This window comes from Zootoca vivipara, chromosome 7, assembly GCF_965207765.1.
Source record: "Zootoca vivipara chromosome 7, rZooViv2.hap1.1, whole genome shotgun sequence".
NCBI classification, from domain to species: Eukaryota; Metazoa; Chordata; class Lepidosauria; order Squamata; family Lacertidae; genus Zootoca; species Zootoca vivipara.
In genome coordinates this window covers 71,111,165-71,125,270 of record NC_142590.1, presented here as the reverse complement: position 1 = coordinate 71,125,270, position 14,106 = coordinate 71,111,165, and positions in this window count along the sequence as shown.

Sequence of the window (14,106 nt, the reverse complement as noted above, 5' to 3'; positions counted from 1 at the left end):
CAGCCCTTTGACCCTTTTATCATCACTCTATTAGCAGCTGCTGGAGCAATGGGATCTTGAAGCATCTCTAAGAGAGTGTGCATCAGAGAGATGATTGTTGTATGACAGGAGGTGGCAAGAAAGGTGAGTGGAAAGGAAACAACAATCTAAGCACTGAGAGGCTTGTGTACACGATGGCTGAAATGTGCCCAGACTTTGTTCTCAGGGCTTCAGTATCACCTTTACATCGGAATATTTGTCCCTTTTAATAGCATACGATCGGGGTAATGTACATGGAGAGGTGCATAATAACTGGCCATTGTACACATTCATCACACTCCTCTAGGGCTGGTTATAGGGAACATATGACATACTTGAACAGTTCCACAGGCTACCAATCTATTTTCCAGCATAAAGTTGCTGGTTCAAAGTGCTGGTTATCACCTCTGAATCCCTACACAGCTCGGGTCCAAGGTAACTGAAAGGCCATATTCCCGCATATGAACCTACCTGGGTTTTGAGATCTTCGGGGTAATCACGGGCATGCTTGGGAGGGATGCAGGTGAGGGTCTTCTCAATGGCTGCTCCCAGGCTTAGGAAATCTCTCTCTAGAGAAGCTAGACTGGCTCCCTCCTTGCTGTCCTTCCACCAGCAGGTGAACACTTTCTCTGGGCAAATTAACTGCCTTTAATTGAAGGGCTGGTGCCATGCTGTTTTTATTGTAATTATTGGTACATTTTAAACAGATTTCGTACAAGCATATAATTTTAATTTTATTGATGCTTAACTGTATTTTAATGATTGGTTTTTCTATGTTTTTAGCTGTTCTTGTTTTTATCTGTAAGGCACTTTGAGTCCCGCCAGGGGAAAAGGTGGTGTATTAATAAATTATTATTATTATTATTATTATTATTATTATTATTATTATTATTACTCATGGAGAATGTGCACATAATCTGTCCTTGAAGAGGAAATTTTGTACATTTCCCAGTCATTATACAGAATCTCAACCAGGCCTTGGGGAACATGCATATCTCGACTGTATTTTTTACAACCATCCGTCAATATGAGCAATCTCCAAGCTGTCTCGGAGAATCTGCATATCTTGACTGCGTTCTGTACATATGCTGGTCATTATGAACAATCTCCAATGGGGCTTTTTAAGTACCAATGTGGAGAGAGAGAGAGAGAGAGAGAGAGAGAGAGAGAGAGAGAGAGAGAGAGAGAGAGAGAGACTATTAGACTCTGATGCAACATAGTAGCTGTGAGCCAGGATGTACCTACTTTCAATCTAATCTTCATGGAATTGGGGGGGGGGGTTATCATTCTGGCAGTGCCCACTGCTGACATCTGGTCTGGGAGCTCCTCTTAACATATTTTTGCTTCAGGCAGCTGGATCTGGGAGCCACAATTAGGTACCTCCATTGCTCGCTCCAGGGCATTGTGGCAAATTAAAATGATGCACCCTATTGGGGCCTAAGAGCTGCCTTTACCATGTCCAACAGTGCTCTGTTGTCCTGCTACATGTGACAAACATTGAAATTAAAATGGTGGCTCCATTGGAGCATTGCTCCTACTTACCACTGCTGCTAAAAACTACCAGGGAGCCCCACTTTCGTAGGAGGGGACTCCATAGATGGCATTTTACTGAGAGCTGTTAGATCTGGTGGCAGCCCTGCGTACATTAGCCACAAACACACCAAATGCTCTTCAGCAAGAAGATATGGAGGGGAAATAATTGTCAGACTCAGCTCCACTGATAACCTGTTTGCCGTATAGGTTATGGCTCTTGATGATGATGATGATGATGATGGTCGACCTTACAGAGCTGCTGTAAGGATTTCCGACCTAATGTTTGTGAACCCAAATTCACTAGAAAATTTTTGTCACTTATAAATCTAGCGGGGGTCTGCCCTATGGCAAAGATCTACCCCAGCCTGTGTTGCTGTCATTAAATGTGTGAGCTTGCTGCTCTGCCCACATGCGCATGATCTGTGTTTAAAAACACTAAGAAGAAGTATGTTATTTTAATCACCCAACATTCACAAAGACATTCCACAGGGGAATGAACACAAATGTGAATCAGCCAATTCCTGTACACATAGCATGCACCGACTCGTTTTGCAGGCTACATGTGCAACTTTTGTACCAGGTGAAATGGTTGAAGGCAATGGCCAGAAAGACAAGGCATGGGGGGAGGGCAATCTCTTCCAGTCAATACATAGTAAGCCAAAAGGACTGGGAGTAATTTAGATGCTTCCAGGCTCTTCTTTTTTCTTAGGTTTCATCCTTGTCCAGTACTGCCTATGAGTAGGAGGCCATAGAGAAGCAAGAGCTTCAGGGTTTGTGTGAGAACCCAGCCCTATATAGTCCACCATTACAACACTTCCACTATCATGGGCATAATACAGAAATATGTCTCGGTGGCATAAACAACCAAGGTAAAATCTGTCTAGAAACTGTAAAAATCTGTATAGAAACAGAAGTAATAAGCAGCCCAACTGCCATATATCAGATGAATAATAGGCAGTCCCAAACTATATACCAGTAGAATAACATTTGCATTATGCATTTTCATGTCATTACTTTGGACTTTAGCTGATTAAACATTCTACGGCATTTAAACTGCAGGGTTCTTTTGCTACTATGTTGTGTGTTTTTGTGTTTTTATATTGTAAACTGCCCTGTGATCCTCAGACAAAGGGATGGTATATAAATTTAATAAATAAGAATACTTCTTCAGAAACTACTAGATTGGATGGCAGCCAAGCATGACTCTCTCCGAGATATCACCGTGGCCTTTCAAAAAAAAAAAAAATGAAAGGCAAAACTTTTTTCTCCAAGGGGATAATTATCCCACCAATAAGCCAAATGCTTTCTAAATATTTTTTTAAGAGAACTAAAATTCCATAGGGAGGTAACTTGAATCTGGTTGCCATCTATATGCTAGTAACATGCGAAAAGGACTGAAGGTAGTTCCATTCTAAAAACAGGCAGATAAGGTTACATCAAGGCAAGCCAACATGGATGCCTCCAGATTGTTTGTTCATTCATAAAAATATGTATAGACCACCCTCTCATAAAATATTATGGCAGTGTACAACTATATAAAAACATAGCCATTAAAAGCAGTACAGATTTCTGGACTGCAAGTCCCATCAACCCTAGCCAACATAACCAATAGTGAGGGATGATGGGAGTTGTAGTTCAACAAAGGAGTACAATATTGGCTAGCCCTATGTTACATTTTTATTTTTATTCTATTTTTTGGTATAGTGAATTGTTTGCAGCTTGGAGCCAGAACTTGTGCATGCATGTGCATTCTGGCACCCATGCACACTCCCAGCTAGTCGCCGTAACCAGAATTGGAGGTGAAGGTGTGCAGCAAGGAAAAGGCTACCATTTTTGGTTCCTGCATGAGACTTTGAAGGCATCCACATGAGTTGCTCTACGAACATCTACTGGCCTCTCTGAGACTGCCTAGTGTCAGTCAACATCACAGTTGCTGTACTGGGCAGAGATGATCGTCTCTATAATGATGCCATTCATGGCTAATTGTCCAGGATTGAAAATGAACTGTAGCTGCTGCGGCTTCAACCTCTGCCGCATAGCAACGAGGGCAGAAAGTCAATTAATTACCTTCTTTCTGGAATCCAGGGGCCCTTTCATCCTCCGCTCAGTCGAGTGTGTAATGGAAAAAGGGAGAGAAACAGACTGCACTTGGCCAATTGGGAATTGAATGACAAAGTGAAAGATGAGCATTGGGGAGAAAGAGTTGGGGGGAGCTGGGTGGGGAACCTGGTTCTATGTCGTGGGGGGAGGAATTGCTCCTGATAACATGATTCAAACTATTCTAGTGCCTGTTTGTAGCCATCCTTACTGTTTTCTAGTGTTTGCTTTGAAATCCCAGATTCTGTGTCCAAGGCAGCTGTCTATCAGCTCCATCTGGTACGCAGGCTGAGACCCTCCCTGCCTGCAGACTGTCTCGCCAGAGTGGTGCATGCTCTAGTTATCTCCCACATGGACTACTGCAATGCGCTCTATGTGGGGCTACCTTTGAAGGTGACCCGGAAACTACCACGTTTCTCCGAAAATACGCCATACCCCGAAAATATGCCATACCCCAAAATAAGCCATACCCCGAAAATAAGCCATAGTGATAGGCAGTTTAACCTACAAGGTTAAACTGTACCATACTTAATAAAAAAAACAAGACATCCCCTGAAAATAAGCCACCGTGGTTTTTTGGTGTTTTTTTTGAGGAACAATAAATATAAGATGGTGTCTTATTTTTGGAGAACACGGTACAACTAATCCAGAATACGGCAGCTAGACTGGTGACTGGGAGCAGCCGCTCTGACCACATAACACCGGTCTTGAAAGATCTACATTGGCTCCCAGTACGTTTCTGAGCACAATTCAAAGTGTTGGTGCTAAAGCCCTAAATGGCCTTGGTCCAGTATACCTGAAGGAGCGTCTCCACCCCCATCATTCTGCCCGGGCACTGAGGTCCAGTGCCGAGGGCCTTCTGCTGGTTCCCTCGTTGCGAGAAGCCAAGATGCAGGGAACCAGGCAGAGGGCCTTCTCGGTAGTGGCACCCGCCCTGTGGAATGCCCTCCCATCAGATGTCAAAGAGAAAAACAGCTACCAGATTTTTAGAAGACATCTGAAGGCAGCCCTGTTTAGAGAGGCTTTTAATTTTTAATCGATTATTTTATTTTTCTGTTGGAAGCCGCCCAGATGGGCAGGGTTTAAATAATAAATTATCATCATCATCATCATCATCATCATCATTATCTATCCTTGCAGGTTTTCATGATCATACCATTGTGGAGATATTATCATGGTAGTCTTGGTAGTCTTTACCCTGACCTTGAAGACCTTATGGCTTGAAGCTGCTTGAACTTCCTGCTTACATCACCAGCTTGTTAGACATCTTCCATGACTCTCAGTGAGCCCAATCTTTTGAAGAGTTGCTGTCACTTATTATCATGGTAGTCTTGGTAGTCTTTACCCTGACCTTGAAGACCTTATGGCTTGAAGCTGCTTGAACTTCCTGCTTACATCACCAGCTTGTTAGACATCTTCCATGACTCTCAGTGAGCCCAATCTTTTGAAGAGTTGCTGTCACTTATCATCCAACACTTCTCTTTCATCTTTAGGCCGATTCTCTCCTTGCCCATATTGCTCCTTTTGTCATTTTATGAGACTTCTATGATGCAAAATCACGCACATAAATCATCTCATTGACTTTTGACTGGTCCCTGAGAGCCAAACAGAGGGAAATAATGTATGTTTTTGGGATGCAATGTCCGCTACGTTGCAGGATATCTTCAGGAGAAGAAATGACTAAGGAGTAAATCCGGAGTAGAGTCCCTAAGACAGTTGGATGGTAGATCCAATAGGTAGATAAACAGGTACAATAGGTAGATAAATCCTGTGGAGAGATGTTCATGAAATGTAGAAATGTGCAGAAAAACAAAGTATTGAGAGTATACTTCTTGCATGTTGCCTGGAGAAATGTTGCAAAAATATCCATCCTCCACACATCCATTTCTACATTTCATGAATATTTGCCTATGGCTTGGATCTCATCCTCATGAGTCAAACCTGACGTAGATGGTACTGTCATTTCTTCTTCCATCTTTGAGTGCAAGAACACATGCAACTCAAGGGACAGAAGATGTTACAGACAACCCACTCTGGCAAATGTAAAATGCCAGGTACAAATAATAGTTTTACCAAATCATTTCAAGGGGCTCCTGTGGTCAGTTAGTGACAAGTGGCTTTGATGTACCGTAGATGAAAATCCCTGAAGCTCTAGGACAGGCTTCCTCAACCTCGGCCCTCCAGATGTTTTTGGCTTACAACTAGCAGGACCAGTGACCAGGGATGATGGGAATTGTAGTCTCAAAATATCTGGAGGCCCAAGGTTGAGGAAGCCTGCTCTAGGGAAGCATCTCCCACATGGACAACTGACTTGCATGTAGAACTAATGATCCTATGCAAACTAGCTTTTATGCAGCAGAACAAATGGGGAAAATATTACCTGCCTACTAAATCTGTCCAAACGTCTTACAGCTTCTAATGGCGACAGTCAGTGTGTGTGTGATTAGGAACTCTATTATTTCCCCCCAGGTAGAAGAATCATGAATAAAGTCAGCAACCGGTCTCAGAAAAACTTACCAGCTGCAAGCAGACTCCTGCTGCCTTAAGAAGATGATCAAAAGTGACTAAGAGCAAACACCCACGTCTATCGCCAGCCTCACAGCAAGTCTTGCCATTTTCTTAACCAAGCCACAGATATGAATACGTCTAAATCTTCAAAGCACTTTTCATTGACTGATTAATCCTAACTACATCCCTCAGTGATGGAAACTAGTATTACTGTCTCCATTTAGCTGATGGCTTAGATGGCTTTGCTTAAGACGGGATGGAGATAGAGATTTAGGGGGAAGAGGGGGGAATTGAACTTGGCATTTTACAGAGTTCTTACTTTTCCTTAAAAACAGCTTTCAGAAGGTCCCAAATTGTAAGGATGTTTAGCTTTCATTCCCAAAAATACTCTTTAAATCAGCTTACTCAAAGTTGGCCCTCCAGATGTTTTCAGCCTACAACTCCCATGATCCCTAGCTAGCAGGACCAGCGACCAGGGATGATGGGAACTGTAATCTCAAAACATCTGGAGGGCCAAGTTTGAGGAAGCCTGCTTTAAATAATGAATGGCTAACTACTTTGCTTTTGTATGGAGACCCCCATATCCATAGCAGCAAATTGGAAATTCCAAGACGTATCATAAAATGTAAAGTTCAAAAATACCAAAGCAAAATGCACACATTAATATCACACTTTAATCATAAGCAACACATTAAAATGCCCAGTGCAGACTCATCACAGCACCAGGTCAAATAAAACCATAAACAAAGCAGCCATCACTGACAGTTAACAAGTGTGGTTTAATGCCTGTGCAAATCACAGAATGGAGAGGCCCATAGCTGCCAAGTTTTCCCTTTTCTCACTTGGAAGCCTATTCAGCATAAGGAAATTTCCCTTAAAAAAAGGGAGAACTTGGCAGCTATGGAGAGGCCCCAACATGGCACTTTAGGGAGGGGACTCCATACTTCTGGCACTGCAATCAAAAACTCCAACCTCTGTGCCCACCCATCATATTTCCACTGGCAGCAGAACACCGAGTAGGGTCTCAGTTTATCTTAACATACAGAAAGAACATAATGCGGGGCTGCAAAATTTTGGGGCTGCAGGCCAGTTCTGGACTGCCAAGAGGTGTAATTTGGCCCCCAATGCCATTATCCTGGGTAATGTCAGCAGATGGGTGGAGAGCAGAGCCCAGTCCAGCTCCCTGCAGGGAATGTGTTGATGAAGCGCACACAGGTCAACTTTGACAAGTGGGTAGGACTAGCTACCTATCAATCACCTGACATCATCATGATGTTGAAGTGAGTGGGCATAGGCCACGGGTACGTGAAATGGGCATATGCTTCTCAAGTATATAACTTCAGGAATATAAGCCATTTTGTCTTTCTGAAAAATCCTATATTCTGTCTCCCTTTGCCCTACTAAGATACTGTCCCTATGACAGTCAGCATTGCCCATGTTTACATAAAGCCACCTGGATATAGAATGTCCAGGACGTTTAGTCATAGGCAGGGCCGTCTTAAGCTTATCTGGCACCCTGGCGCTGTGGTGCGAAGAGCCCTCCGGCCCCGCCCCCCGTTTCGCAGCGCGGTTGTCTTGCGGGCGCCGCTGCGCGCCGCCGCCCTGACGCCTTGCGCCACCCAGCCTTGCCTTAGAGCCGGCCCTGGTCATAGGAATAGGCCAAGCTTAAATTGCCTTGAACGCCTGCCCTTCAGGAGATGCAGGATCCAGGGCAGAGGTAACTTAGTGGGTCACAGTAACCCCAGATGTTCCCAAATAAGGTTGGGATGAGCTCTTCCAATATGGGGTAATCCCAGATGTCCCAAATATGGTGGGGGATGAGCTCTTCTAAGAAGGAGGAGATGAAATTCATAAAGGGTAAATGGAATGGGCCTTGCCTTCACCGATTGGTAGTTCTCTGTTCTAAATGAGCCAATCTGATTGATTGTTCTGTAATGTATGGCTACCCAAAGGTACCGTATAACTATTTGAGACACCCATTGTTCTGGGCTCGGCTTTAGGAAGTATCCTCTGAGCCATTGCTTGCTGTCAGCAAACAATAAAATTTACTTTCCTTTTCTCTATTGCTGCGTGGCGAAGTTTCTTCAGTCTGCGTGGCAACCCTGCAATGTCAGATAGGTGACTGCCTCACCTGTCTAAGGTGGCCCATGGAGTGGGGGGAGATAAAGATCAAAAAGGTTCCTCACCCCTGCCATAATGGAAAAGCTTGTTCATCAGATATCCAAGTTTGAGATAGCTTTAGGCAGGGGTCAGCAAACTTGTTCAGCAGGGGGCGTGTCCACTGTCCCTCAGACCTTGTGGGGGGGGCGGACTATATTTTGAAAAAATAATAATGAATGAATTCCCATGCCCCACAAATAACCCAGAGATGCATTTTTAATAAAAGGACACATTCTACTCATGTAAAAACACCAGGCAGGCCCCACAAATAACCCAGAGATGAGTAGAATGTGTCCTTTTATTTAAAATGCATCTCTGGGTTATTTGTGGGGCACAGGAATTCGTTCATTTCCCCAAAAAAATATAGTCCGCCCCCCCACAAGGTCTGAGGGACAGTGGACACGCCCCCTGCTGAACAAGTTTGCTGACCCCTGCTTTAGGGATTAACCCCGGAACTTTTAACTGAGCTTGGGAGCAAATAGATATTATGTTTGTTTGTGTGTTCAGCTTGTATATCACTTTATATTTCAAGAAATCTCTAAGTGGTTTACAAAACTCAGGCAAAAAACCCAGTGTATATTATATAAAAATATAAATTCCACATTCAGAAATACTACTACTTCTACTACTACTTCTAATGTGCACTGTTTTAAGAAACGCAGTTAAAAATGAACATTGTACATAAAATAATATAAATGAAAATGAAAGTGAATCATATACAAAAGAAAAAACAAGTCAGGACACAACCACTTAATTATGTGGTTTTACAAGCGAGAGAGATTATTTAATATATAACATCATAAATTCGGAAATATGGGCAACATTGCTGGGAAATGAGAGGCTTTTTTTGCCTTATGGTGAACGAGATGCTGAAAACAGTTGACATAAAAAGATGGAAGCCGTGTTTCAATTTCTCTCAATGCTGTAAGTTTTTGTGTGTGGAAATTGCTGTACAATCACTGTGGTACAGGCCCTATGGGATGGTAATGAGTGGTTTGGCAAGTAGTGAGCATTTATTTACCTCTTGACCTAGGAGCTGCAACTACCCACAAACTCCATCACTTTTGTAAATTGTTTCTGCCCTGCACATAAATGATTTGCCTGAGGGAACAGCTCAGCAGGACATTCTTCTTGTTGAGTTTTCCCTCATACATTGCACATATAAGCACATTGCAGCTGTTCCACTGAATTCAGCCCCACTGAATTCTGAATAACCATGCCTATAATTGGACTGAAATCCAACCTCAGAGTTTTATGACAAGACAGGACAAAATCTAAAGAATATCAGTATGCATATAATGTTCTTTACCCTTGTTCTGAGGAAGGAACAGGGGGAAGGCTGCCCAAGAAATATCGTGTTTTATATTGTGGATTCGCGAACTGTTATGCTCATTTTGCCTTCAGTAAATAATTACTGGATGAAACTGATGGTGTCTGGTCTATTTTTTATTTTTATTTTTTGGGAACCCTGCATCGTGTTTTCTCTGATAACTAACACTTAGGTTTGCTCTGGATCGTTATGGAACAAAACCCTGACATTTTATTTGTCTGTCTTTCTGCTGAGTTACCGTATATTTAATCGGTTGTTTCATTTATCACTTGTTTTCCAAATAAAAAATGGCAGGATTTCCATTTATGGAAAAGAATAATTGAAAATGTCTTTAAACATTTGATGAGCACCTGTCCTGCGGCTGGGAAGGAGGCAGATCCGACCTCCAAAAAGGATTCTGCAGCCATCTCTGTCACTGTGGCAGCAGTGGGCAACACATTCCTTGGAGGTTGGATCTGCTGCCCCTGGGGTTTCTGCCACCAGAGGTTGCAGCCTCACCTTGCCTCGTGGGTGAGCTGGTCCTGTACAGAGGTGAACCTATAACATGTGTTGATTTATTCTAGTTTTTAAAATCCCTGTGAAACTTTTAATATGCTGTACAGCAGGAGTGGAGAACCATTTTGGTCCAGTAGGCAGCGGCGAAGCTGCATGTTCCGGCACCGGGGTGGAAAGCAGGCGTGGGCGTGGCTGGCACTCCGGGGGCGTGGTGCATGGCATGGTGGGGGGTGTACGGCATGTGTCTGGGGGCGGCCACGATGGTACCCCCCTCCCCGATGGTGCCAGGGCAGCGCACTCCCCCCCATTCCTCTGCCAGTGCCAGTAGGCCAGATCATTACCGGTCCTCATCCCTAGGGCCAGCTGTAACAAGTGGGCAGAACAACCCACCTGCCAATCATCTGATGTCACTATGACATCAGATGACTGACAGGTGGCTTGTTCCGCCCACCTGTCAAAGCCCCTTGCACAGTGCTCCCCAAATGTCTGAATGCCAGCCACTCAAGAAACACAGTGCAAGAGGCTGTTGTAGACAAGGTTGTTGTAAGGATTATAACATGATCATGTATGTGAAGCACTTTAAACATTTTAAAAATATTCTATAAATGCTTAGTGTTACTGTAGATTAGGTATAAGAAACAGGGATAGATTGGTTAAGGAGATGGAAGTCTGTCCCATCTTTGCATATGAATTCTAGGACAAGGTGCAATCAGGACAAATGAGGCATCCAACCAGCTTCAATTTATACCCCTAAATCCTTTAATCTCACTCTGCTGGGATTCATTTAAATCACAAAGAAATCTTTTATCTTCCAAAATGCCCACTTTGAGTTTAGCAGGTGCAGAATGCAGCATAAAGAAATAAGGTTTCCTTGTGTGACATTAAAGTGATCCTGCTTTTATGTCTAATCCCATGAGATGTTGCATCTATGTTTTAAACCGCCAACGTGTCTGTGTAATCATGACACACTCAATGCTCGTCATGTCACTGACCCAGCACTATATAGGTAACTCTACTCCACTGTAAGCATCTGTTGTTCATATCAGAAATGGTGGTGCTGTGATTATGGGGACTTCCAGGCAGATATCTATCATGGAATGAGTCCTTCTCATGACCACCATTCTTCACACACACACACACACACACACCCAAGCATTCATACAACATAATTGGTATCCAAATGCCAGCCCATGTTCCTTCTTTATATTATCCAGAGTTGCCCTTGGAAAAATTCTCAGCACCCTTAACAAACTACAGCTCCCAGAATTCTTTGGGGGAAAGACATGTCTGTTTAAAGTGGCATCATAGCACTGTAGGGTGTGAATGTGGCCTGAAACTATCTTACAGGCTCATTATGACGATTGTGATGAGATCACGCATGAGAAGCATCTAGAATACCCTGAAATATTCTTGTTATTATTGCCATTTTCGGGCTGACACACAGTAACGTTGTGCGGTGCCACGTGGCTGCAGCTTTGAAAGGCCTCTGCACTGGTAAGTGTTTGCTAGTTTGGATTGTTTGACATAAAAAGCAGACAACCCAACGCAAATGAATTTAGAAAAAAAACAGATGTCTTGGCATAGTAAAACAGCATGACCAAGAACCCCACAGAGGCCTTCTCTCTACAGAACCATATGTGAAATATCCTTCGACAGACATACATGGTGCCACATAATATGTTTCTGCCATGTTGTGAACACCATACCACATATGCACACACACCCCTCCCTACAAAAGTACGCTTTATTTCTTTTATATTCTCTTGAAATCCCCAGGTCCCTTCAGAGTTATTAACAAGGTCACAAAGCTGTTCCCAACCCAGCAGTTTACCTAATTGCCTTTTTATAGTGTTTCAATGCAAGTCTTCATTATTCTGTCAGAATTCTGCTCCAAGGCTCAGTGAAAGGAGAAGGCGGGAGAGATGAGAGGAATAGATTCCCCACTAAGTACACACACACGTGCAGGATAAAGAAAAGGAAGGGATGGTAGAAAGAGAGAAGCCTTAATCTGGAGATGTCCTTTACCAACAGGAGATGTCCTTTAGCTAACAAACCAGAGTAATCAACATCTACTTTAATTTTTTTAAAAGAACTATATGGACTAACAGAAAGCTGTGAGTTGTATATTTCTTCTTTAGTTTAAAAGAGGTTGAATTTAATGATATATTTAATCCTTAGCCATTGGTCCTCCTAGGTGGGGCTGGTGGGAGATGGAGCTCAAAATGGAGAGACAGTGTGGTGTAGCGATCAGAGTGTTGGACTAGGACCTGGAAGAACAGGGTTCAAATCCCAACTCAGCTCTGATACTTACGGTGTGACCTTGGGCCACTCACAGTCTCTCAACCTAAGCTGCCCTGCAGGATTGTTCTGATGAAGGCTCTCAACTCCTTGGGGAAAGAATAGGATAAAAGTGCAGGTGCTGGTAAGCCGTGATACAGTACATTGCATGTACGTGTATTGCATCCCACAACTTATGAGAAGAATACATTCCAATTTTTACTATGAATTAGTTCTCCTAACATGCACACAGAGTGAAAGTGGTATGTAATATTCCTCTAAGACATTAAAGGGGATACCATGCATACTTATATTAGATACACAATATACATTATAATTAATAATATATGTGATAATTAAGTCGCGAGGTGTCCTTGAACTTGAATCATCTAGCTTGTTAGTTAGGTCAGCAACCCCAACAGTATCAGTCTAGCACAGTGGTTTTCAACCAGTGTGCCATGGCACCCTTGGGTGCCTTGAATGAGGGTCAGGGGTGCCGCAGGCAACACTAGCTTCTGTCCCTTTTTCCTTCCCTCCCTCCTTGGATGGCCTCTCTGCCTCACAAAGGCTTGCACAGCTGTTTGTTGCAACCCTGGCTACAAGCTCCACTTGCGAATGGTGCCTGGGGCTGGCCAGGGGGTGCTGGTTGCCAGGAGCTGAGGTGGCATTGAAGCAAGCAAGCAAGCAAACAAACAAACAAATGGGTGAGGGAACCCAGCCAGCCAGTCCACCAACCCTTGCTGCTGGGAATGGACAGAGAAGTGGGAGGCCAGGCAGGCAGGCAGGCATTGCACTGGCCTTTCTTGTGCTTGCTGTGTGTAATGCCTGTCTGGATGCCCAGTGCATCCAGGTCTGGCAGCACCCGCTGCTGTCACTGCTGCCTCCCAAGGTAAGTAAGGTGCTGGCCTTACATTCACCTCTGGCCACTAAGACTGGGGGCAGCCTCTTTCCAGGCCCCTGTGGGGCAGTGTGAGGAGGCACCTCTCTTTGGGGGCGTGGCTCAGAGACCAGGGGTGGCAGCAGAGGCTACATGGAGGACTCCCAAGGAGAGGGGATAGGAGAGGAGTTTGAGGGAACACTCCACAAGGGAGGAAGTTCAAAAAAGGGTGAGAGGCTGCCAGCTCTGCAGGCAAAGGGTGACATAACTGGGCTCCTGAGCCCCACAGGGGTGCCACAGAAAGAATGTAGTTGGTCAAGGGAGGGAGCCATGGACTCAAAAAAGGTTGAAAACCTCTGGTCTAGCATTCGAGGAAAGGTAAACTCGGGTAAGGTCAGAAAGACATTCTAGGAAGCTTGGAGGTTCCCCTATCCGTAGACTTTCTCCACACGCAAACCCAACACCTTCAGTGCAACATCTCCCAACACTTTGAACGTGTGTAGATTTCCGACTTTTAATTTAAAAGTATAATAAATGCACTGTTACGATGATGCCAAAGCTGAACCTTTGCTGCACCTTCCTAGGACAGCCCTCACTGAACATTTGTTAGCAATCATGAGAACTAGAAACTTGCCTTAAAAAGGAAAACTGATACTCTTGCTCAGTTGTAAACAAGGGAGTTGTCGTTTTAAATGAAAGCCTAAGAGGAAGCAGTGGACGTTAGGAGCGGCCTCAGGGGAGTTATCAAAACTGTCCTGGTCGAGTGCTGAAACTCTGAAAATCCAATATTTTGGGCTCAGTCTACCTCCTT